Source organism: Muntiacus reevesi, chromosome 4, assembly GCF_963930625.1.
Source record: "Muntiacus reevesi chromosome 4, mMunRee1.1, whole genome shotgun sequence".
NCBI classification, from domain to species: Eukaryota; Metazoa; Chordata; class Mammalia; order Artiodactyla; family Cervidae; genus Muntiacus; species Muntiacus reevesi.
This window is the reverse complement of record NC_089252.1, coordinates 48,405,739-48,429,527: the sequence shown is the minus strand read 5'-3', so window position 1 is coordinate 48,429,527 and position 23,789 is coordinate 48,405,739. Positions and strand designations below refer to the sequence as shown.

General features: G+C 42.9%; 1 long non-coding RNA gene across 1 annotated transcript; it reads left to right on the top strand.

Annotated features, from left to right (window-relative positions):
- The first annotated feature begins 705 nt into the window (after nucleotides 1-705).
- LOC136166206 (uncharacterized) lies at nucleotides 706-13,639 on the top strand. The gene is made up of 3 exons (XR_010662861.1): nucleotides 706-1,074; nucleotides 12,978-13,083; nucleotides 13,508-13,639. It is a non-coding gene; the product is annotated as an uncharacterized lncRNA (long non-coding RNA).
- The last annotated feature ends 10,150 nt before the right edge of the window (nucleotides 13,640-23,789 follow it).

Below are 23,789 nucleotides of genomic sequence, written 5' to 3'. Positions count from 1 at the left end.
TTCAGCGCATGGCTGGAGTTTCCGCATGTTGGCTGATTTAATCCTCACTTCTACCCTTCGAGTTCTCTATTATTTCCATTACACAAAAGATGGCCAAGGCCAAAGTAAGAGAAGTTTGGGGAATAAATTTTAATTTAATTCAGTTGCATCAAAGAGGGGCTCTCAGGAAAGCTCTATCTATGGGATTCTCCAAGCAAGAATACTGGAGTGGGTTGCCATGCCCTCCTCCAAGGGATCTTCCCCATCCAGGTATCAAACCCATGTCTCTTCAGTCTCCTGAATTAGCAAGCAGGTTCATTTATCGCTCGTGCCACCTGGGAAGTCATGATATTCAAAGGAGTCTTCAACATAAGCATCCATTTCCCCTTGGGATGGTTTTCTTGGGTGGATGCTACTGTGTCCCAGCCCCCAGCAACCCCACCTTAAGCTCCAGGTACGGTTGAGCAGTCTCTCTCTCCACCCTGGTTGAAACCTGCTCCCAAGCAAGCCAGCTGCATTTGGCTCTTTAAATTTTAACAGGCATTTAAACCACCACTCTCTTTCCTTGGGGAATTTGCACTTTAATCCTTAACTCCTTTTGCTTCCCAAGCAAAAGGAAAGTAGAAAGGTGCTTTGAAGCAAACAGCCCTTTTTAGTTCTTGTGAAATCCCATCAGTAGGTGGCCTCTGATGGGCTCCATGAGATAAGACCTGTTAGGAAACCACGCTCTCTGCATCGGCTGCATAGCCTTCAGAGTCCCGTACAAAATTGAAATGCAGGGTTTGTTCAGAAATTGTTCAGAATTTTAACACTGTGATGGCACAGTGTAAAACTGAGCACCGGTCACAGCCCATGAAGCCAGTCCTGCCCACGCTGGACTTCGACCACCACAACCCGGGCCCGCTGCTCAGGCCCGGAGCTGCACCTCGGCCTCCCTTCCCTGGAGTTGCAGGCGCACGTCCACTCCTGCCTTCCGTCCCGCTGCCTGCGGCCCCCGGCCCGCCCACTCAACTCCCCTTCTTCTCCCAGGGTCCGAGCTCCAGGAGGCACCTGCCTCTCCTGCCGCCATGGACAAGCGCACAAGCCCTTCTCACGGTAAGGATGTCACTCAACTTCTGTGCTTATGACACAGGGAGCTCAGCTCGATGCTCTGTGATGACCTGGGCGGGTGGGATGAGGGAGGGGGTGTGGGAGGGAGGCCTGAGAGGATGAGGACAGATGTCCACATCCAGCTGATTCGCTTTGCTGTGCAGCAGACACTAATACAACACCGCAAAGCCTTACTTTGCCAAGAAAGGTCCGTCTGGTCAAGGTTGTGGTTTTTCCAGTGGTCATGCATGGATGTGAGAGCTGGACCATAACAAAAGCTGAGCACCAGAGAACTGATGCTTTTGAACTGTGGTGTTGGAGAAGACTCTTAAGAGTCCCTTGGACTGCAAGGAGATTCAACCAGTCCATCCTAAAGGAAATCAACCCTGAATATTCATTGGAAGGATCAATGTTAAAGCTAAAACTCCAATACTTTGGCCACCTGATGCGAAGAACTGACTCATTGAAAAAGACCCTGATGCCGGGAAAGATTGAAGGCAGGAGAAGGGGACGACAGAGGATGAGATGGTTGGATGGCATCATCGACACGACAGACATGAGTTTGAGTAAGCTCCAGGAGTTGGTGGTAGATAGGAAAGCCTGGCATGCTGTAGTCCATGGGGTTGCAAAGAGTCGGACATGACTGAGCGACTGAACTGAGCTGAACCAAGAGCAATTATACTTCAATAATAAAAAATTTTTATTTTTATTTTTCTTACACCAAAAACATTTTGTACTGGTGTATAGCTGATTAACAATGTTATCATAGTTACAGGGAAACAGGGAAGAGACTCAGCCATATATACACATGTATCCATTCTCCCTCTAAACCCCCTCCCATCCAGGCTGGAACATAACTTTGAGCCAAATTTTAATTACTTAAAAAAAATTTCTTTGAACTGCTGTGCTGCAACAGACAACGGACAACGGACAACAAAGACAACAAACAAGATATGGAGCTTCCCAAGTTTTCATGAGGGGTTCTTTGTCTCCAGGTTCAGATTCCTTCTCAGATGTCTCAGTGGAGCTGCCTTCTACTGGTATTCTTGGAAGGGGAGCTCACCAGGAGGCCCCATCCTGGAGGAGGGCCGTGTAGGGCAGAGTGGTAGGGTGGTTACAACGGGGGAGCCAGAGCAAGGGGAACCCGGTTATGAATGGGACCAGCTGGAACCTATCTGACCCTGAGCAAGTTACTTCCCTAAGCCTCCCCAGGCCTCAGTTTCCTAATCTGTGACGTGGGGATGAGAGTACACCAAGCTGGGAGGAGCAGACTAGAGCTGAGATCTGCCCCCACCAAATTGGACACAGCTAAAACCATAGACCCAGGCAGGTCTCAAAACCTGCCCACCCAGGAGTCTCTCCAGAATTCCCACAGTTCCCAGTGAAGAAGATAAAATGTGAAAAGCAACAAAACAAGGTGGTTTTTTTTTTGCCGCACTGTGTCTGTGTTGCTGCCCACTGGCCTTCTCTAGTTGCGGCCAGCAGGGGCTCTTCTTCGTCTCGGGCTACTCACGGGGGTGGCTCCTGGTTGCCAAGTCCAGGCTTTAGGTATGCAGGCTCAGCTCTTGTGGCTCATGGCGTTAATTGCTCTGCTGGGTGTGGAATCTTCCCAGATCAGGGATCAAACCCATGTCCCCTGCATTGGTGGGTGGATTCCTATCCACTGCACCACTCGAGAAATCCAATGAAACGTGATTTTAGGATCACTGTTTAAGAGTTGGCTGTAGGAGGTCCCAACTCAGACAGTCCCCTCTGTCAGATTTCTGGATGGGGGCTGGAACTGGGGTGGAGGGGGGAGTGTTTGAAAAGGGTAGTGCTTGCAAATTTCTGAATTGAGGGTCAAAGATGACAGCTCTGCAGGTCCCCCATGGAACCAGCAGCAGCAACATTTGGGTAAAAAGCCAACAGTGGATTACTCCCATGATGAGAAAGCCATCATAAGCCCTTCCTGTCAGGAGCTGGAGAGCATAGAGTTGCCAACGGGTGCTGCAGGAGCAGCAGCAAGGAGGGTCAAGCGGCTTTAGAGAATCCCCACGATATTCGTCCAGCCTGTGTCCCCACCACTGCCCCACAGCCCCGGGGAGAGCCTGAGACGAGGCTTCCCTGCAGAGTGTTCACAGGAGCAGGCATGAGGGCCCGGGAGAGCAGAACCAGGGACGTGGTTGAGCTGCCAGGGTAACAGTGACTGTGTTCAGCCCACTGTGGCCTTCTCTTGTTGAGTCGCTCAGTTGTCGCTGACTCTTTGTGACCCCGTGGACTGCAGCATGCCAGGCTTCCCGTCCTTCACCATCTCCTGGAGTCTGCTCAAACTCATGTCCATTGAGTCCATGATATTATCTAACCGTCTCATCCTCTGCCACCTCCCTCTCCTCCTGCCCTCAATCTTTCAGCATCAGGGTCTTTCCCAGTGAGTCAGTTCTTAACATCAGGTGGCCAAAGTATTGGAGCTTCAGCTTCAGCATCAGTCCTTCCAATGAATATTCAGGACTGATTTCCTTAAGGGTAGATTGGTTTGATCTCCTCGCTGTCCGAGGGACTCTCAAGCATCTTCTCTAGCACCACAATTCAAAAGCACCTTCTGAGGCTTGTGAAATAGGTCTCTGAAGGGTCTGTCTGGAGACAGAAGGAGGAAGCATTTGTCTAGGCACTCTCGTCCCTGTTGGTCAAAGGCGGTCACATAAGCACTGACTCCTGTACTTCTGGGTTGAGCTTCGCCTCCCAACTCCAGGTATCAGAGAAGCTTCAAGGTGGGAAGAGAAAGACTCAGGAGAGGCCCTCTCTGTGCCCACACAACGCTCACCTGCTTGTACGTGCGTGCTAAGTCGCTTCAGTCGTGTCCGACTCTTTTCGACCCTGTGGACTGTAGCCTGCCAGGCTCCTCTGTCCAAGGGACTCTCCAGGTAAGAATACTGGAGTGGGTTGCCAGAAGCCTGCTCAGAACCAACCATTACGATAAGAGCTGATGCAAGATGTGGGGTCCAGAGGATATGCAGCGGCCCACACAATACCCATCCCAGAGGGTTACTGTGAAAAGGAAAAGAGAAAGGAGAAATGTCGGCTCCCTTAGCTCTGGGCCTGGCACACAGCACATGCACAGAGAATCCCAGCCGGGACTGCTGTAAGTGGTGTTAATATTGGACCCTCTGTTCCTCAAGTCTGAAGATGCAGCCTGGCAGAAGAGCAGGTATGTTTTCCCCTCTACTAGGCAGTTTACATCTTGGAGCAGCTTCAGATTTGGTGACATCCAAGACCCTGGGACTTCTAATTGCTCTGAAATGACACCCCTGGGCAGGTCCCTGGAAGAGTGTTTACTCCCACTGTTCTTTCCCCATGGAAAGCCCTGCTTGAAAATAACCAGATAAGCACAAACCCCATGTGTACTTGAAGGGCTGGCTTAGAAGTGTTTGCACCTTTTTACCTCTTTCTTTCCACTCTTAAGAAGAAGGTTATTCAAACAGTGCGGTCATAATTACACAAAATTTCTCAGGTCTAAATGCACAGTAAAAATTAATAACCCTCTGACTTAGGAACCAAAGTGGCATCAGGGGAAAAATAATGACAATGCTGACCAGCCCAACAGAACCGAGAAAATCTTCCAATACGCAGCTTGAAACCCAGAGGAGGCACAGGGATCATTCCCAACAATGCCACTCTGATGTGAAGAACTCATGGGTGGCATTTGCTTTTAATTCAAAGTCAATAAAGATGTCAAGTATGAAGAAAGAGATCCCATCTTAACCAGATGATTTATCCTCAAAAACCCGTGGGATGCTCAGACTTTGCATTTGCTCGTTCTCTTTCCCCAGAGCAATCCCATTTCTTCTCTCCCGTGGAACCAGTAAAACAGCAATTAACAGGAGTATACCGGGAATGGAGTGTTCTAGTTAATTGAATTTTCTAGTTAAAGAAAGGCTAGTTCCCAACAACCCTTTCATCCAATGAAGTCCAAAACATCTGAGTCCACTTTCCTACGTTACAAAGTGAATACTAGGGGACAGAATGGAATCTTTGTTTTAGAATTCAGTCTCATCTAACCTTTAGGGCCTCTTCATGCTGTGCACTTAAGAGAAAAGTGAATAGGAGATGGCATTGTCTGAGAGTCAGACTTACAATCAAATCCCCAGGCTGTCCCTTACTAGCAATGTGAGACATCACACAAATTACTAAGCACTTTGAGCCTCTGTTTTTGGTTATTTTTGAAATGAGTGTAGTAATATCTACACCACAGAGGTTCCATGTGTCTGATGCATAGAAGACCCTCAGGGCATGCATGCTAAGTCGCTTCAGTTGTGTCTGACTGTGTGCAACGCTATGGACTGTAGTCCACCAGGCTCCTCTGTCCATAGGATTCTCTAGGCAAGAATACTGGAGTGGGTTGCCATGCCTTCCTCCAGGGGATCTACCCAACCCAGGGGTTAAACCCGAATCTCTCATGACTCCTGCATTGGCAGGTGGGTTCTTTACCACTAGCACCACCTGGGAAGCCCCAAGACACTCAGTCAGTTCATTCACTCAGTCGTGTCCAATTCTCTGTGACCCCATAGACTGCAGCACTCCAGGCCTCCCTGTCCATCACCAACTCCCGGAGCTTGCTCAAACTCATATCCATCAAATCGATAATGCCATACAACCATCTCATCCTCTGTTGTCCCCTTCTCCTCCTGCCTTCAATCTTTTCCAGCATCAGGATCTTTTCCAATGAGTCAGTTCTTCGCATCAGGTGGCCAAAGTATTGGAGTTTCAGCTTTAGCATTGGTCCTTCCAATGAATATTCAGGGTTGATTTCCTTTAGGATGGACTGGTTGAATCTCCTTGCAGTCAAGGGACTCTTAAGAGTCTTCTCCAACACCACAGTCCAAAAGCATCAATTCTTCGGCACTCAGCTTTCTTTATAGTCCAACTTTCACATTCATACATGACTACTAGAAAAACCATAGCTTTGACTAGATGGACCTTTGTCGGCAAAGTAACGTCTCTGCTTTTAATATGCTGTCTACGTTGGTCATAGCTGTTTTCCATGGAGCAAGCATCTTTTAATTTCATGGCTGGAGTCACCATCTACAGTGATTTTGGAGGCCAAAAAAATAAAGTCTGTCACTGTTTCCATTGTTTCCCCATCTATTTGCCATGAAGTGATAGGACCAGATGCCATGATCTTAGTTTTTTGAATGTTGAGTTTTAAGCCAGCTTTTTCACTCTCCTCTTTCTCTTTTATCAAGAGGCTCTTTAGTTCTTCATTTTCTGCCATAAGGGTGGTATCATCTGTATATCCGAGGTTATTGATATTTCCTCTGGCAATCTTGATTCCAGCTTATGCTTCATCCAGTCCAGCATTTCGCATGATGTACTCTGCATTTAATTTAAATAAGCAGGGTGACAATATACAGCCTTAATGTACTCCTTTCCTCATTTGGAACCAATATGTTGTTCCATGTCCACTTCTAACTGTTGCTTCTTGATCTGCATACAGACACTCAATAAGTGACAGTAAATGACACTCATGATTGTCCTCAGGGCTCACAGTTTAAAGCTGTAGAAGAAGACAGAGAAGGTGTAGGAGATGGTGCTGAATTGTACTGATGCCAGGAGACCCTCTATGAGTTTCTTTACCACCAAAAAAGTCCTGTATCTGCCTGTTTTTCTCTTATTTGCATCTTTTTCCTGAAAGAGAAAGCTGTACTCTGTTTAGCTCGTCTCACAAATTCATCAGTTTAAATACTGTAAGTGTCTCTCTGCTCACCCTCTGTCTAATACACCTAACATGTGCAGGAACATAATAGATATCATGGTCGTAGAACCAGAAAGCAGCTTCCATCCCAGTGTGACGTATGAGACCCCACGAGGCCCCGCCTGATCAAATACACCCTCCCCAAACTGTCACATGACTTAAATTTCTCCCTCAGAAGTTGTCCGTTCCGATTAAAGCACTTCTCCACAGGGCTCTATTGGTTGCCAGTGAAAGAAATCTCTTCTTTCAGGAGATTTGATCAAAACTTGGCTTATCAGATTAACACTAGCTCCTGTTAAGTTCCTGTTAAGTCCTGGATGTCTGGTCTCTCTCTATCCTTCACTCTATGCTAAGGTATCCTCGTTCATGGCCCTGGGTTGGATCACCAACCGCCAACTTCAGCCCAAATCATGCCTCCAAAACATCATAACCAGATATTGAGTGGCCTTGCACATCTCCATTCAGATGTCTTAAAAGCACACCATAATAACTAGGTCCACGTTAATTCCACACCCACCTGACTCCAGGGCTTTCTGTCGCAATGATTGACACCACTTACCTTCCAGCCACACAAGCCAGAGACGTGAGACACATCCTTTACGAACACCTCTCTTTCCCTGCCAAAGCTCTAAGTCCCATTGATTTAACCTGCTCGGGATCTTCTGAATCAATCTACCTCTCTGAGTCTTCATTGCCATGAAGACTTAATCCAATCTGATACGACATCCCCACTAGACTTTCATCATCTAATGATATCCCCTCAAATCTGTTCTCCAAATCTCATCCTTATAAGAAAAATGAGACTCATTTATGCCTTGCCCCCATGCAGATCATTTTATGATTTTTCAGAATCATTAGGATAAGGTCCAAAATCTTTAGCACGGCATGTTAAGCCTTGCAGGAGCCACCACCCATCTCTCCAGCCATGTATCTCTCCACTCCTCCCCTCCTTTCCTTCAGCCAGTCTCACCATCTTTCAGTTTTCCCACACACACACTACACCTTCCCACTTAGAGGGCTTTGAAAAAGCTGTTCTCATAGCTTGAAATGCTCTCCTCGATTCCATTTCTTTTCAAATAGTTAATGTCAAATCAAGCCCCAAATTTTAGCTCAAACAGCAGCTTCTTTAGAGAGTTTTGCATGATTCCCTAAAGGGAATCAGTGACTTGTTGAGGGGCTGGGCTACACAACCATTGGAGGACAGATTAGAATTGACTAAACATATTTTCAAAACATATGTGCCTTTCAACACTGGCCCGATCTAAGCTCACTCATTCTCTCTCAAACACACACACACACACACACACACACAATACCTCTAGCACCAGATTCTCATTTGATACTCACATATGCCCCAGTGAGATACCATTCATTATTATTATCAGTCATTACTATGAGTGGAATTGTGTTATGAGCCCCAGAAGCATGGAAATAGAAAAAAATACTGAGAACTACCCTTCTGGATGGCCTTTAAGCTGTCTTCCAATGACAAGCTTATAATTCTCTGATGTGCACGCTATCATACCAGGACCAGACATTCCCATAGGCACTCTCTGGAATCACAAGGTGTTAACACCCAGTAAATCTGGGGTTGCCAGAAAAAATACATAATATTTTATCTGAAATACTTGAATTTCAGAAAAACAACAAATAATGTTTCAGCATAAGTATGTCCTAAATCTCACATGGGATATACTTACACTAAAAAAAATTATTTGTTGTTTATCTGAAATTCAATTTTAAGTGATGTCTTATATTTTTATTTGTTAAATCTGACACTCTACATGAGGCAAATATTTGGTAAATGGGAGATCGATGATGGTTAAATTCTTCTCCCTCCCCACAAACTGTCTTGAGACACAGAAGTTTGTATAATGTGATGGGTCCTGCAAAATTCAGCAATCAGCATCCCTGATGGGAGGCAGTGGCCAGCATCCTCACATCAGCTTCCCCACCTTTCCTGACTCAGTGCCCTTCTTCACTCCTGCTTCCTTGGGACCAAACTCCTTAGGAAGCTTTGGTCTCCATGCAAGCTTTGGCCTTAGGTTCTGCTTCTTAGGAAACCTTAGCCTTCAAGAAGGAAAGGGAAAATCAATTGTGGTTTATTCATCGGATGGAACTCTATACAATGGTTAATGTACATGAGTTAGATTCATATGCATCAACATGGATAGATTTCAAAATTGATGTTAAGTAAGAATAGCAAATTACCAAAGGCTGTATACAGTTTTTACTATTTATTTTACAACTGCTGTCTCTTTCAATGCATGGAACAATAACTGCATTGTTTAGAAGCATATAAATATAGTAAAATATAAAATTATGGGTGAAAATCAAACAAGCCAGCTTAAGGAGGTTGGTTCTCTCTGGTGAGGGAAAGAGGGAAGAAGGGACAAGGAAAGGGGTCAGTGTAGAGAGATTTTTAACTGTGATATTTTATTTCCCAAAGAAAAACGCTATGAAGCAAATATTGCAAAATGTCAATGTCTGTTCATTGTAAATGGTGGATATATGGTATATAGTTCTCAAAATATGGTATATAAATCTGTATTTTTCTGTGTGGTTGACATTTCACAATTTTTAAAAACCTAATGGCATTTAAAGTCAGTTGCTTCTGGTTGGCCAACAGGCAGGGAAAAGATGCTCAACATTGCTAATCATCAGGGAAATGCAAGTCAAACCCACACCGAGATACCACCTCACACCTGTCAGAGTGGCTATGATTGAAAAGACCACAAATAACAAATGTTGGTGAGGACGTGGAGAAAAGGGAACCCTCATACACTGCTGGTGGGAATGTAAATTAGTGTAGCCATTGTGAAAAATAGTACAGAGGTTTCTCAAAAAAATGAAAAATAGAGCTACCATATGACCCAGCAGTTTCACTACTGGATATATACTTGAAAAAAACATTAATTCAAAAAGATATGTGCACCCCAATGTTCACAGCAGCATTATTTATAATTGCCAAGAGATGAAAGCAACCTAAATGTCCAGTGGAAAAGAAAGTGAAATTGAAAGTCCAACTCTTTGTGACCCCATGGACTAGACAGTCCATGGAATTCTCCAGGCAAGAACACTGGAGTGGGTAGCCTTTCCCTTCTCCAGGGGATCTTCCCAACCCAAGGATTGAACCCAGGTCTTCTGCATTGTAGGTGGATTCTTTACCAGCTGAACCACAAAGAAAGCCCAAGAATACTAGAGTGGGTAGCCTATTCCTTCTCCAGCAGATCTTCCCAGACCAGGACTCAAACTGGGGTCTCCTGCATTGCAGGCGGATTCTTTACCAACTGATCTATCAGGGAAGCCCATCCAATGGATGAATTGGTAAATAAGTGGTGTATACATGTACACAGGCTTCCAGGTGGCGCTCGTGGTAGGAGACCAAGGCAGGAGACAAAAGAGACACACAGGTTCAATCTCTGGGTCAGGAAGATTCCCTGGAAAAGGAAATGGCAACTCACTCCAGTATTCTTGCCTGGAAAACCCCATGGAAGAGGAGCCTGGTGGGCTACAGTCCATGGAGTTACAAAGAGTAAGACACAAATGAGCAAATGAACATGCCACACATACATGTAAACAATGGCATACTACTCAGTCATAAAAAAGAATGAAATTTTGCCATTTGCAATAACATAGACAGACTTGGGAAGCATAATGCTAAGTGAAATAAATCAGAGAAAGACAAATACTATATGATACCAGTTATATGTGAAACCTAAAAAATACAACTAGTGATTCTAACAAAAAAAGAAATAGACTCACAGATACAGAGAAAAAACTAGCGGTTACCAGGGAGGAGAAGGAAGTGGGGGTGGGGGGTAATAAAGGGATAGGGAATGAAGAGGTACAAACATATGTGTAAAATAAGCTACAAAGATATATTGTGCAACACAAGGAATATAGATACTATTTCATAGGTTGAGTTTATACATTTTATAAATGGAACTGTATGAGATTTCTATTTTTTATAAATGGAGTTAAAGCTTTAAAATTGTGAATCACTATATTGTATACCTATTACTCAGGGCTTCCCAAGTGGCACTACTGGTAAAGAACCTGCCTGCCAGTGCAGGAGACACAAGAGACCCGGGTTCGATCCCTGGGTCGGGAAGATCCCCTGGAGGCGGGACGGCAACCCACTCCAGTATTCTGGCCTGGAGAATCCCATGGACAGAGGAGCCTGGCGGGCTGCAGTCCATAGCGTTGCAAAGAGTTGGATATGACTGAAGCAACAGCAGGCATGCCCGCACACCTATTACTTATATAATACTGTACATCAGCTACACTTCAATATAAATAAAATTAAAATTAAAGGATAGTTTTGAGCAGAAAAATAAAACGAGGTGCATTAGATATTTTGTAAACCATCAGTTTCTGGCTTAACAAAGAACAAAGCAAGTAGAAATTGACCTCAACTGCAAAACAGAAGACACAAGCTCTGCAACACCAGATGTGAATTTCCCAGAGAGAATGTGGAGTCTCCCAATCTTTTCACTGCCTCCACCAAGCTTTGTGTAAGGCATTTTAGGCATTTTGGAAGAGATGATTGTATGTAAAACAGTTCAGGACCCAAAAGAGTTTATAATTTGAATGGTCCTACTTACAAAAGAATTATATTTTGAATACTTATTTAGAAGTCATTTGGTTGGAATTCAAGTCTCAAGGAAGATTTCCCCATAGAGAAAAAAATCTTATCAACCATGGTAAAGTTTGTAAGTTATCCCTCAGAAGGCCTATTTATTCTATAATACAAAATTATTGGATTCCAGGGTTGGAAGGGATCTTAAGGTAATTGAAATTCTGCACATTTGCAGGAAAAATAGTAGAAAACAAGTTTCTAAACTAGTAATGAAACAGCTCAGAAAAACAATAGAGTAGAATAAGAAATGGCTTTTTTCATTATCTTCAGTGTTTAAGTTTGAGGAAAAGGAGAATTAATTAAAGGCAGGTTGGAAGGCAAGGGAAGCTTTTAGAAACTTTTGTGAGGGTGGGAGGAGTTGGTGGGCATTCCAAAGGCTTTTGAGGTTGATGACCTTGACTTTCTCATCATTTATAGTTTCTACATGCACTTTAAGCAAAGAGCTTTTCATTCCCTTGATATTTAAGTTATCACCGATGGTATTAAACTCATTTATCTGCCATAATTAGGAATCTATGACTCAATGAATTGAATCCAGAAAAGACAATGTGTTCGGTGCCTTAAGGAGACTGCCTTTGGCAGGGTGCGGTGGGGGTGGGGGGCGGTCTTAGATAAGTTCTGAGCAGATCAGGAAAGAAAAAAGAACAAGCAGAGGTGCACCATGGTGTTGGCACAAGCCTCTTAAGGCAGAAAAAGAAACAAAAGAAACAATATAAGTCAGGCATGCCTTGTACTGGCCACCAAGTATGTTACTGGCCAGAGATAGTGTGGCTATATCAGGACAGAAACCAAGGACAAAATACACACACATTCCTCATAAAATGAAACACAGAAGTGCTACAGGATCCAGCAATTCCACTTCTAGGTATTCACCCGGAAGAACTGAAAACAAGGTCTCAAGGAGATAATTATACACACCTTTACAGCAGTATTATGCACAATAGGCAAAAGACAGAGCAGCCTAAGTGTCCACCAACGGATAAACAAAATGTGGTACATACATGCAACGGACTACCATTCAGTCTTAAAAAAGAAGGAAAATCTAACACCTGCCACAGCACGGACAAAAATCAAAGACATTATACGAAGTGAAATAAGCCAGTCCCCAAAACACAAATACTGTCTGACTCTACTTACATGCAGAACCTACCAGCATCAAATTCACAGAGACTGAAAATAGAATGGTGGTCACCAGGGGCCAGGAAAAGAGGGAGTGGGGAGTTGTTTTTTAATGGGTGTAGAGGTTCAATTTAGCAAGATGAAAAGAGTTCTGGGGTTGGATGAAGGTTGTGATTGCCCACCAATGTAAAGGTACTGAACTGTCCACTTAAAAATGGTTAAGATGGTAAATTTTATGTTGTATGTATTTTACCACAATTAAAAATGAATTAATTAATTAAAATTAAAAAAACACACACAGAAGCATGGGGGAGATGTTGGTGGGGCAAATAGAGTGGCCTCAAGGAAGATGAAAGAAATCCGGGAGCTATAATAAGATCACTTACAGGACAGTCACTTATGGACAATCTCCTTTTATAGTGACATGGCTCCTGTGCTTTCTCTTCTTCACTTTATCACCACTGCAACCAGATGTTTCCTTGGCAGTGTTCTGAAGTCTCTCCTCTCAATCCCAAGGTCAATGAAGGTAGGAGGCCCATCTGCAGGGTCCACCACTCTATCCCCCCAGGCCATCATACTGACTGAGGTCTTGAAGGACTTAATATTTGTGGCATGAATGAATCTGTAACCACAGGAATAATCATCCCTTAAAAGTCAAATTGCAATAAAAGAAAGCAATTTCAAGAAGTAGACTGGAATTGAAAAATAAATGCTACAAGTAATAAGATGTATGATGTCACTGTGCCTTGGGAGGTCTGTGTGAGGAGAAGGGGGGTGGGCTGAGCCCTAACCCCGGCCCCACCCCATTTTCCTGTGTAACACCCAGCTCAACTGGGGATATTTTACTGCTATTCCACACTGAACGTGACCCGCTTGCCAAATTTAAATACAGATAGTTGTACTTCCAAGGTCATCTGATTTTATTTGCAAAGTTTCTCTTTTTCTTATAGGTCTGTGATTAATCAGGAGAAAACTGGTGTGATTAAAAGGATCTTAAAGTTCTGATTCTGCAAATACCAATTTCTCTGAGCTGCATCTACTACCTCTTTAAAATTGACATGGCCTTAAAATTAAACTTCTTGGCATCCCAGGTCTGATGAATTCCTAAACAAAGTAATTAAAGCTCTTTGTAAAAACTGTGTGTGTACACACTCTGACGAGGAAGGGGGAGGAGGGAGGGAGAGAGGAAATAAGACCTTGAATTTACACAACATCTTCAAAAGGGGTGCCTCATTTATCTACCGAAAGAGAATGGGGCAGGGGGACTCTCTTTAAAATTGGCATAGCTTAAATATTAAACTTCTTGGCATCCCAGGTCTGATGATTTCCTAATAAAATAAATTAAAGCTCTTTGTAAATAAAAATATATGTGTATGATGAGAACAAGACCTTGAATTTACATAACAGCTTCAAAGCAGGGGCCTCATTTACCTATCAAAAGAGAGAGAACAGAGAAATAAAAACTCTCTTTGAGTAACAAATGGATAAATATTAGTGGTATTATTTAGTATTATTATCCTTGCCTATAGTATGAATACTAGAAGCAAAAAAAATAAATGATCGGGCAACTTGCCCAAGGTCACTCTGGAAGTCCGTGATAGGGATGAGAAGAGAACCCAGGTTTGCAGGCTCCTGGCCCAGTGCATTTCTCTCGGGGCCATAAGTTATGAGACTGTTTGGGTCTTTAGATTCTCCAGATGTTGCCATCTCCTCAACGTCCTTGTGCCGCCACCCAATGCTTTCACATTTTTTATAAAGTTAGATGAAAGTCTCCCTCCTCCTGACAGCTTTATTACCCCCAGAAACCATTATCTCCCTCTAACTCATAAAGTTATACTCAATTGTTGGTGCAGTAACCAAACAGGAAGCAAAGACATTTCTGTGATTGATGTGCCCTTCAGTGGAAAACAGCTGAAAATATTACTGCTTTGATATTCCCATTTTTTCCCAGGCCTAAAGGTTAATCAGTTGACAATGTTACATGGAAAGTCTTTTCTAAAACTCCAACGACAAAGAGACTGTGTACATTGGCAAACTCTTCCCCAGACCAAGAAGAGTTGATAATGCCCTGAAGAAATGTATAAGTAAATGGCGGCAATATAAGATTTTTTTTCAAGGCTGTGTTGGGATGGCTTGGCACTACTTTGTGTAAGGGCGTGGGTCAAAAATCTACCAGGGTACCCAGAGGGGCTAAAATGACATATGAGTGTGACTGTCAATCACAAGGGAAGGAAGAAAATATTTACAAGAAATACAGGAAGAGAAAAGAAAAGATATAGAAAAAATGAAGAGAGAAGAAAGAGGAACAAGAGAAATATAAAAAGGAAAGAGTAAAAGAATGAAGTATATATTAATAATGACTAATGTAATATTCACAGCTTACAAAAGGTTTTCACAGGTATCTATTCATGTAATGTCATGAACTCCTGCACAGTAGATAACATCTCAATTTGATGAATGGGGCTCATACGGCAAACATCAGAATGTTAGGCTATAGAAGGTAGATTCAGATAGGTTCCTTTTACCATCTCCACCAAAGACCCAAGGAAGTGTGTGCTGGGTCATATCAAGGGACATTAAGACTGGGCTCTGATGGGGCACTTTGTGGGAACTCGAGACTGTGTAACGGAGTGTTCAAAGCCTCAGAAGCCTTCACTACAGACTCTGAACAAGTTCTACAGCCTCCAACAAGAACAACCATCACCAAAGATGAGAAGATTGGCAGGCAGCCTGATTCTTCCAAAATGAATAGAGGACAAATGAACTTATTTACAAAACAGAAATAGAGTCACAGATGTAGAAAACAAACTTGGTTACCAGGAGGGAAAGGGCATGAGGGATAAATTGGGATATTGGGGTTGACATATACACACTACTATATATACAATAGATAATTCATTAAAGCCTACTGTATAGTACTGGGAACCCTACTCAATACTCTGTGATGACCTGTACGGGAAAAGAATCACTTAAAGGGGTGGCTATGTGTCTATGTATAACTGAATCACTTTGCAATACAGCAGAAACTAATATAACATTGTAGCTCAACCATACTCCAATAAAAATTCATTTCAAAAATTAAAAAAAAATAAGGATCCTTCTTTGTGGTCCAATAATTAAGACTCCATATTCCCAACGCAGGGGTGCATGGGTTCAATCCTTGGTCAGAAAAAAACCCTACATGCTACATGGCCTGGCCAAAAATTTAAAAATTTTGTAAAGAGCAAACAAAAATTTAAAAAATAAAATGGTGAGGGAATGAAAATAACGAATAGAATTCTAAATGTTCTGCTTTCAGAAAAAATAGCACAAGCAAAGATAGTAGCGTAAGACAAAGTCCAATATTAGAGAATGTGAAAAATGATGAGCATAAATTAAGCATAATGTGAAAGGTGTAAAATGTAAGAAGATGCTGGATGAGTGACTGAGTGATGTGTCAGGAGGGCCGTATAAACCATATTAGGAGCATAAAATTTAGCCTATTGGCAATGACCAGGAGACTTCAAAGTTTTAAAGACAAGAAGAGGTGCTACAAATAACATGATCAAACCTGTTTTGGAAAAATAACCCCAACAGAAATGAGGAAGAAGGGACGAGTATCTGTGAAACGAGACATAGGGTGGAATTCAGACATGGAAACATGACCTAAGAGAAAATGGACATGGTCTAGAGATATTTTAGAAGTAGAATCAGTAGATGGAAATTAGGGAGGGAAGGAGTCGAGGATGATTCCTGGCATTCTGGTTTCCGGAACTGAGTAAATGGTAATGACATTAATCACTATAGAATATTTAAAAAATTTGATTTAGTGCATATTGAATCTGAAGTGTCCTTGAACACACAGCTGTATTTACCAGCTAGTCAGTGGAAATATGGATCTAGAGCCCAAGAGAAAGTTAGTGCTAACGGGACAGATTTGGGAAGCATTAGTAGTAAAAGATGGTAGAATTCACGGCAATAGAAGCAAAATCAGCAAGCAGCCTGGACTGAGCTCTTTAAAAACCCAGCCTTCAAAGGAACCCTGGGCCGTGTAACAGAGAAATTGAAAATGTCCCCTAGATCAATGGCTTTCGTGGAGTTATTTCCCAACTGGCTGCCAGGCTCACCCACATCCACATTCACCCTGCTCACTCCACTCTCTCCTCTCTGTTTACAGAGTGGTGCCTCACTTGTTACGATTCCCAGACTCTAGATCCTCACGCTTTGTTTCTCAGATTCCAACTAACACTTCCTGCCAGCTGCAGCCTCTCCAAGGAATGATAGTCCAGGGACCACCCTCATTATCACATGGCCCGAGGAATCTGCATGTGTGCACTTTCCTGGGGCAGCAATGATAAGCCATGGATACCCTGAAACTAAAAAAGAGAAATCTCAGCAGCCAAAAGGTAGGAACAATGCAAGTGTCCATCCACAATTGTAAGATAAACAAAATGAGATTTATGTGGTGTGTATATGTGTGTGTGTATACATAATATGTGCATGTATACATAATGTGTATACACACACACACACACACACACGTATACATATATATGTGTTGCTGTTGTTTAGTCATTAAGTTGTGTCTGATCCTGCAACCCCATGGACTGTAGCTCACCAGGCTCCTCCGTCCATGGGATTTCCCAGGCGAGAATACTGGAATGGGTTGCCATCTCCTTTTCCAGGGGAACTTCCTGACCCAGGGATCAAGTCTGTGTATCCTGCATTGGCAGGCACTGAGATACCAGGGAATATATATGTGTGTGTGTGTGTGTCTGTGTGTATGTGTGCGCGTGTGTGTGTGTGTGTATTAATATATAAGCCAGTCACAAAAGATAGACTTTATGTGATTTTACTTGTATGAGATACCTGGAGTAGTCAAACAGAAAGTAGAATGGTGGTTGTTAGGAACTTGGGGAAGGTAATGGGGAGTTATTACTCGATGGGTACAGCGTTTTTGTTTGAGAAGATGAAAAAATTTTGGAGATTGAGCGTGGTAATGGTTATACAACATTGTGAATGCACTTAATGCCACTGAAATGTTCAGTTAAAAAGAGCTAAAACGGCAAAGTTTAAGTTTTATATATTTTATCTGACTTCCGCAGTGGCTCAGCAGTAAAGAATCTGCCTGCAATGCAGAAGCCACAGCAGACGCAGGTTCGATCCCTGGGTCGGGAAGATCCCCTGGAGAAGAACATGGCAACCCACTCCAGTATTCTTGCCTGGAGAATCCCATGGACAGAGTAGTCTGGTGGGCTGGAGTCCATAAAGTGGCAAAGAGTTGGACACAGCTGAAGCAACTTAGCGTGCACGCATGCATATTTTATCACAATAAAAAAGAAGCAACCAAAAAAAAGACAAATCCAGTCTAAGAACAGCTGCTGGTTTTATATTCTTAGAATGGAATACAGATTGGTAAAGCACTATGATGAACAGTATGGTGATTCCTTAAAAAACTAAAAATAGAACTACCAGCAATCCACTCCTGGGCATATATCTAGAGAAAACCATAATTCAAAAAGATACATGCAGCCCAGTATTCATTGCAGCACTATTTACAGTAGCCAGGACATGGAAGCAACCTCACCATCCATCGACAAAGAAATGGATAAAGATGTGGCACATACATGCAGGGGAATATTACTCATCAATGAAAAAGAACAAAATAATACCATTTGCAACAACACAGGTGGACCTAGAGATCATCATACTAAGTGAAGTAAGTCAGACAGAGAAAGACAAATATCATGATGTCACTTATACATGGAATAAAAAAAAAATAGTACAAATGAACTTGTTTACAAAGCAGAAATAAAATCACAGTTACAAGAAACAAATTTAAGGTTACCAGGGCAGAAAGGGGGAGAGGGATAAATTGAAAGATTGGGATCGATATGTACACACTACTATATATAAATCGATAACTAATAAGGACCTACTGTATAGCACCGGGAACTCTTTTCAATACTCTGTAACGACCTATATGAGAAAAGAATCTAAAAAAAGAGTGGATATATGCATACGTATAACTGATTGTCTTTGCTGTATAATGAAACTAACACAACCTTGTAAATCAACTATCCATCAACAAAAATTTTAATGTTTTTAAAAATAAATTTCACAAATGATTTAAAAAAAAAAAAGAATGGAAGACAGCACAGCCAAGAAACAAACTATTGTTGCATACACAGACATAAACAAAGCTCAAATACAGAATGTGGAGCATAAAGAGCCAAGTACAAACGTGTGCGTTCTATATAATTTCATTTATACACAGTTCAAGAGCAAGCGGAAATAATCTATGGTGATAGAAGTCAGAATCACCATTGGAGGAGATGTATTGAATAGAAAGAGTCATGATGGCATCTGCTAGGGGCTGGAAATATTCCACTTTGTGATCTGAGGGGTGCTTACCCAGGGCTGACCACTAAGATTTGTACCTTTTCTCTGTGTAAGTTACATCTTAATATTTTTTTAAAAAGATACCATCAACAAAAATTGTTTATGTTTCCAAGTTGACTCACTAACTAACTGAAATCAGCTGTACTATATAAACGACAGTTCTGATTAGCAAGGAATGATTTGGATGGGGGTGGAGGGATGAGCGCAAAAAACTGCTGTCATGGAAACTGGGGTGAGGGTTACCATTCAGCCCAAAGTTCAGCTCAATAACATACAGTGAAGAAATAATTATTGGGCACTTAATGCCAAACGTAATGCAAAGTTCTAGGGCAGTTTTTCAAAGTTCCTCCCCCACGCTCCCCCTCACCTCTGCAACCACATCAGGATCATGCAAGATGTTTGTTTAAAGGGCAGCTTCTTGGGTCCTGCCCCGATCTACTGATTTAGAAACTTCGTGGGCTGGGCCCAGGAATCCCGTTTTCAACAGTCACCCCAGATGACTGTACAAAGATGAATAACATATACTTTGTTCTGCACTAACCTCTCTGCCCTCAAGGGGTTTGGAAATACATAAACAGATAATTTCCATATAACGTGGCAACTACAATGACAGCTATGCTGAGACTGCTAAAACCCTCTGAGGGTGGAGGAGGAAGACTAAGTCAAATCAGGCAAAATTCAGCTTTGCTGAATCAAAAAGGCTGCTTAGCAATTAGCCAAGCAAATTGGGGTGAAGGAGAGGGTGGCAAAGTGATTGGTTTGCAAAGTGTGGTTCCCAGAAAATAGAATCAGCTGGAAACTTGTTAGAAAGGCAAATTCTAAAGGCCCCACCTTAGACTCAGGATTTCTGGGTGCGGGCCCAGCAGTCTGTATTTTCAAGCCCTGGAGGGTATGCTGATGCCACTCAAGTTCAAGTTCGACAGCCAGATCCGGCAGGGAAGTGGCTTCAGAACCGGCTGCCTGAATCCAAACCCAGGCTCTGTGGCTTACTGGCTGGGTGACCACAAGTGAATTGCTTAATCTCTTTGGGCCCCAGTTTCTTCATCTCTATAATAATAGTCCTTAATTCATAATTATAACATATAATGTGCCTGGCACATAATAAGTGCTGTATACGTGCTTGTTTTTATTAGCAAGAGTGTGGGTGAAGAGACCTGAAATGGCGACAGCAGGGCTGTTTTGCAGGTAGGTAGTGTTCGAGCATCAGGCAAGAAGCAGGTGTGACGAGTGCTGGCAAGGTGAGCAGCAGACAGATCAGGGCCATCCATGTTTAAAGAAGAAAAAGACACCTGGGGACTTCCACGTCCAAAACGATGGACTCCTTATGCTTATTCCTATTTCTCCTGCTAAGTACAGCTAAAATCCTGGACGTTAAAAATAAGATGCTGAGAAAAGAATTAAAAAAAAGGAAGGCGGGGCCAGGGAGGGACCTCAAGACCCAAAGAATGATACAGTGATGAGTTCACTGGGTTTTTTTGTTTGTTTTTGGCTTCACATATCCCAGACTTGGAGCTTAAGTGCCTGGCAACCCAGAAATGCCGTGCAGAGCAGATGAAAGAAGAGCAGCAAAAGCCAGCTCTCTCTTGCCAAAGGACAGGCAAAAGGGCAGCCTAGAAAGGCAAGACTTTTAGATGATAACTGCTTATCCTCTAAACTGAACTGCTTATCTGGCTGAACTGCTTATCCTGAGTTCAGCCAGACACCTCAGGAAACAACTATGGTCCCACCCCCACCAGCAAAAGCTGAGTGAGAACCCTAGATTCCACCCAGGCTAGGCTCTAGCTAGGTGCCTCAAACCCTGCACCAGGGAGGGGTCAGACAGGCCAGGTGGGCATCTGGGACTTCACTGCCCATCAAGCAATGACAAACCACTCCTTTCTGGTGTCAGTGGAGGCCTTGGGGAGGCCCAAATTCCCACCCACACTCAGCAGTAAAAAGGAACACCCACACTTCTTCTACCCAGGACCCCACCCCTTTTGCAGGATGTCAACATCTGATTTTCCAGAGCTACTGTTAGGGGGAACTCAGTAAAGGGTACAGGGGCTCTGAATGTCTTGAAACTGTGCCTCAAATCACTGTGAAACTGACAGTGATCTCAAAAGTTAATTTAAAAAAAAAATTACAAAGAAAACTGAACCAAATCGTATGGTAAAGGAGAGCTATGGGTTTTAGGTAGAGTGACAGATTAAATTTGTACCATAATCAACTTTTGCTGAGTCCAATTTTCAGAGAGCTCGACATGACAACCTCCGAACACACTGAAATTCATCCAAGAGAGTCTGGCACACATCCTGCAGGCTGCCTGCTCCGGAGAAAGAATCTTCCATTTGCCATCATCAGAGCTCATGGCTCATCACCCTTCACCCATCAAATGCAGGAGATGTCAGTGGAATCCAGAGGACAGTTTGAAGTTCCTGGTTGCTAGGGTGATGAGCTTAGCGTTGATGCGAAGTCTTGGAGGGCCATGGATGGAATTGCCTGGGGAGAGCAAGATCTTGATTTGAGAGGCTCTTGTTTCTGACAAATACCCTGTGAACCAACTCTGTTAACTCTAGGAGGATTCAGAAATCTGACTGGGTGAATAAAAATCAATGTGGCTTCTCGGCGACCAGAGAAGGCTATGGGACGATTTTTTAACGAGAGAAACGGTTGGAAATAAAAACTGTAAACCACTTCCTGTGCAATCAGTTTGTTTCCACCTGTACAGATCTGGTTCCATCATTTCAAGCCCTACCCCTGGGTGGGATGAAGTTGCCCTGGCCAGCAACAGTTAGAGGGAAAGGGAGAGGAAGAGAGCAGTTTGGTGATTAATAAACACTTGAGGAAACCCTACTATGAAAACAAGCACTGCTTGGTGGGGAGTAATGAAGGGAAGATAAGTCAGAGAGTGTTTGAGCCCAAAGAAAAGGGAGCTGTGACGGGCAGGAGAAGTCAAGGTGGGCTTCCAGGAGGAGGTGTGGTTTGTGCTGAGTCCTGAAACCAGACTACCCAAATAAGACACACATGGGGCCTGAGGGAGGAAGGGACCTGGGTTGAAACAGGAATTCACTTTTAGGCAAGGGGTTTTGGACCCAGCAGCATTGTCAAACTGGGGCTCATCAGCTGAGTTAGCAAAAACATGACACTTATGAGGATAGAAAGGTAAAGTAAACCTCTGAGGTGATTATTACATAATAATCATAATAAAATTATTAAATCAATTTTTTAATAACCTGTTGTGGTCACAGACTCTGCACTGGAAGTGCAGACATCTCAGCCCAGATTCACACTCAATCCTAGCCCTGAAGGACATCACATTCTACAGTGGAGTCACACAAATGCACGGTGAATAAGAGGTTTTCTCTTGGTGACTGAAGAAACTGCAACCTTTTTGTATAAAGAGCATAGAACAATGGGATTATGTATGCATTCCGTTTTAAAATGTAGGGTTTTTTTAATCCAGGGATGGTAAAGTCAAGAGATCAGGAGCCCATTGCCACTGAAGAGACAGTACATGCATGCTAAATTGCTTCAGGCGAGTCTGACTCTTTGCAACCCTAGAAACTGTAGCCCGCCAGCCTCCTCTGTCTATGGGATTGTCTGGGCAAGAATACAGGGGTGGGTTACCATATCCTATTCCAGGAGATCTTCCTGACCCAGGGATTGAACCCACCTCTCTTACGTCTCCTGCGTTCGCAAGTGAGTTCTTTACCCCTAGTGCCACCTGGGAAGCCCCCAGGGAAGAGTTTGTTACAGCTCCCAGGAGGAGGGAGCACCACGCGTAAGCATCCGGATCGGTCAGGAGGCAGAAGGGGCAAGAGGAGAATGTGGACAAGCTCCCTCATTGTGGTCTACACAGGAAGGAACACTTAAGGCAGGTCAGGACTGACTAGTTTCAAAACTTCCAGCGGGCTCTGGGGTGTCGGGGCTGTCCCTCAGTGTCTGCACCTGGCCACGGGGAGATGAGAGTGGGTGGAGAGCGGTCCAGAGCCTCACAGCGATAGAGGAGGGGTGGGAAGGGGTTGGGCGGGGGGCGGTGTGCGCTGGACCGTTCCCCTGACACGTGGACGGCATGATGACGGCAATTTATCATGGGAATGACGATCCCTGAGAGAGGCTGTCCCTCCACCTTCAGGCAGGCCCCAGAGCACCAGAAACAGATAATAAAAAGACATGATTAATACATTCCCCTAGGATTTGTTGGTCATCTTCTGTGTGCCCAGCACTGCCATGGGACCTGTGGATTCTCAGAAAACGCCTATATATGCCCTTCATTCACCCTGAATGAGTTCTCCTTTCTTTTGAGGCAGTAGGTATAAACTCACACAGAGGAAGTAGCGACTCAAGAACTAGTATTTCAAAAACTGTACAATATGAATATTACAGATCAGTGTTTCTCAAACTTAGTAAGCTATGGATTCCCTTTAAAGAAAAATATTTTCCACAGATCCCCAGTGTGGGGATTTTTATTTTTTTATTTTTTATTTTATTATATTCATTTTAATATTTTTATTATTAATAACTTTTATTAATTTTATTAATTTAGTAATTTTATTAATATCAATATTAAGTATATTTTATTATAATATTATTCTACATGAAATGTACAGCAAAGGCAATCTGTATAACATATAATTAATTATAAACTTATTATACTTACATTTCTCTTGGTAAAATCAAAACAAAAATTTTAAATACAAATAAAAGTATAAAACCAAAGATATTTAAAACTGCATTAATTTAATGTGATAATTGACAATGTTTTACTTAAAATTGATTGGTACTATTGGACACAATCATGGAAAAATATATTTGCACATTTCCTATTTTACTTAGTATCAATATGAATCTTCTGATTTTGAGCATGACAGA